Source organism: Garra rufa, unplaced genomic scaffold (genome assembly GCF_049309525.1).
Source record: "Garra rufa unplaced genomic scaffold, GarRuf1.0 hap1_unplaced_002, whole genome shotgun sequence".
NCBI lineage: Eukaryota > Metazoa > Chordata > Actinopteri > Cypriniformes > Cyprinidae > Garra > Garra rufa.
Window position 1 is genome coordinate 6854053 of NW_027394277.1, and position 2500 is coordinate 6856552.

General features: G+C 39.1%; 1 protein-coding gene and 3 non-coding genes across 4 annotated transcripts in view; all 4 read right to left on the minus strand.

Moving 5' to 3' along the window:
• Positions 1–2500, minus strand: part of LOC141305341 (uncharacterized) — a 587365-nt gene that overhangs the window by 150721 nt on the left and 434144 nt on the right. The window lies entirely within an intron of this gene.
• Positions 700–818, minus strand: LOC141307234 (5S ribosomal RNA). The gene has a single exon (XR_012346188.1). It is a non-coding gene; the product is annotated as a 5S ribosomal RNA (ribosomal RNA).
• On the minus strand, positions 1620–1738 carry LOC141305524 (5S ribosomal RNA). The gene has a single exon (XR_012344489.1). It is a non-coding gene; the product is annotated as a 5S ribosomal RNA (ribosomal RNA).
• Positions 1823–1941, minus strand: LOC141307955 (5S ribosomal RNA). The gene has a single exon (XR_012346880.1). It is a non-coding gene; the product is annotated as a 5S ribosomal RNA (ribosomal RNA).

Genomic DNA, 2500 nt, shown 5'->3' on the forward strand with positions numbered 1-2500 from the left:
TTTTTTTTGTACTCACATAGCTAATGCAACAAAAGTCACCAAGTGTCATCTCATTCTGATGAAGCTACGATTTTTAAAAATTCAAAACATAAAATATTTCGGTCAAAAATGACCGAAGAGGCCCAGAGGGTTAAATAGATTTGGTGTATTTACAAGGTTCACATAAAAGACTTTAAAACAACACGATAAAACTAGGTAAACTCTGTTAAAAGAATACAGTTCATTTGTCCATACCCTAAAAACAGGTAAACTCTGTTAAAAGAATACAGTTCATTTGTCCATACCCTAAAAACAGTCCAAGAACCCCAGTGTGTTGATAAGTCCAATGTGAGTGTCCACCAGTGTATATACAATCCACAGAAAGTGTAATCCAAAGTTTGCAGGTGGTGAATGGAAAGGTGAGCTCTAAAATTAGCAACTCCTCAATCCAACAGTTTGGTGACTGTCCTTTGTTTGTCATGCTGCTCTCTTATACAGTTGTACTTCCTGCTTCCTGTCATGTGTCTAGTCACATGACAGGCCAACCATCCATTTATTAAAGACACATACACTTAAAATGTTAAGAGTAATAAAATGGCCTAAAAAACATGTAAAACACTTAAAACTCTATAATACATTTAAATGATTGTAATAAATAGAGCGGTAAAACACGTCTTTCTAAAAGCCAGCATATTATATAAATAGTGAAGATAAGGCAAAAGCTTACAGCACCTGGTATTCCCAGGCGGTCTCCCATCCAAGTACTAACCAGGCCCGACGCTGCTTAGCTTCCGAGATCAGACGAGATTGGGCGTTCTCAGCGCGGTATGGCCATAAGCGAGGGCTGTTCCAAAAAGTGGGCTATTTAAAGATCAGCCTCCGTAAAAGCCAGCATATTATATAAATAGTGAAGAAAAGGCAAAAGCTTACAGCACCTGGTATTCCCAGGCGGTCTCCCATAAAAGTGTAACAATCGGCCTTATCAGCCGAGTTACAAGACTAAAATGGGGTCAGATTTAACTGTGAGAGATGACTAGTGGTTAAAAGAATGAGACATAAAAGAAAATTGGTTTAAATAGATTTGGTGTATTTACAAGGTTCACATAAAAGACTTTAAAACAACACGATAAAACTAGGTAAACTCTGTTAAAAGAATACAGTTCATTTGTCCATACCCTAAAAACAGGTAAACTCTGTTAAAAGAATACAGTTCATTTGTCCATACCCTAAAAACAGTCCAAGAACCCCAGTGTGTTGATAAGTCCAATGTGAGTGTCCACCAGTGTATATACAATCCACAGAAAGTGTAATCCAAAGTTTGCAGGTGGTGAATGGAAAGGTGAGCTCTAAAATTAGCAACTCCTCAATCCAACAGTTTGGTGACTGTCCTTTGTTTGTCATGCTGCTCTCTTATACAGTTGTACTTCCTGCTTCCTGTCATGTGTCTAGTCACATGACAGGCCAACCATCCATTTATTAAAGACACATACACTTAAAATGTTAAGAGTAATAAAATGGCCTAAAAAACATGTAAAACACTTAAAACTCTATAATACATGTAAATGATTGTAATAAATAGAGCGGTAAAACACGTCTTTCTAAAAGCCAGCATATTATATAAATAGTGAAGAAAAGGCAAAAGCTTACAGCACCTGGTATTCCCAGGCGGTCTCCCATCCAAGTACTAACCAGGCCCGACGCTGTTTAGCTTCCGAGATCAGACGAGATCGGGCGCTCTCAGCGCGGTATGGCCATAAGCAAGGGCTGCTCCAAAAAGTGGGCTATTTAAAGATCAGCCTCCGTAAAAGCCAGCATATTATATAAATAGTGAAGAAAAGGCAAAAGCTTACAGCACCTGGTATTCCCAGGCGGTCTCCCATCCAAGTACTAACCAGGCCCGACGCTGCTTAGCTTCCGAGATCAGACGAGATCGGGCGCTCTCAGCGCGGTATGGCCATAAGCGAGGGCTGCTCCAAAAAGTGGGCTATTTAAAGATCAGCCTCCGTAAAAGCCAGCATATTATATAAATAGTGAAGAAAAGGCAAAAGCTTACAGCACCTGGTATTCCCAGGCGGTCTCCCATAAAAGTGTAACAATCGGCCTTATCAGCCGAGTTACAAGACTAAAATGGGGTCAGATTTAACTGTGAGAGATGACTAGTGGTTAAAAGAATGAGACATAAAAGAAAATTGGTTTAAATAGATTTGGTGTATTTACAAGGTTCACATAAAAGACTTTAAAACAACACGATAAAACTAGGTAAACTCTGTTAAAAGAATACAGTTCATTTGTCCATACCCTAAAAACAGGTAAACTCTGTTAAAAGAATACAGTTCATTTGTCCATACCCTAAAAACAGTCCAAGAACCCCAGTGTGTTGATAAGTCCAATGTGAGTGTCCACCAGTGTATATACAATCCACAGAAAGTGTAATCCAAAGTTTGCAGGTGGTGAATGGAAAGGTGAGCTCTAAAATTAGCAACTCCTCAATCCAACAGTTTGGTGACTGTCCTTTGTTTGT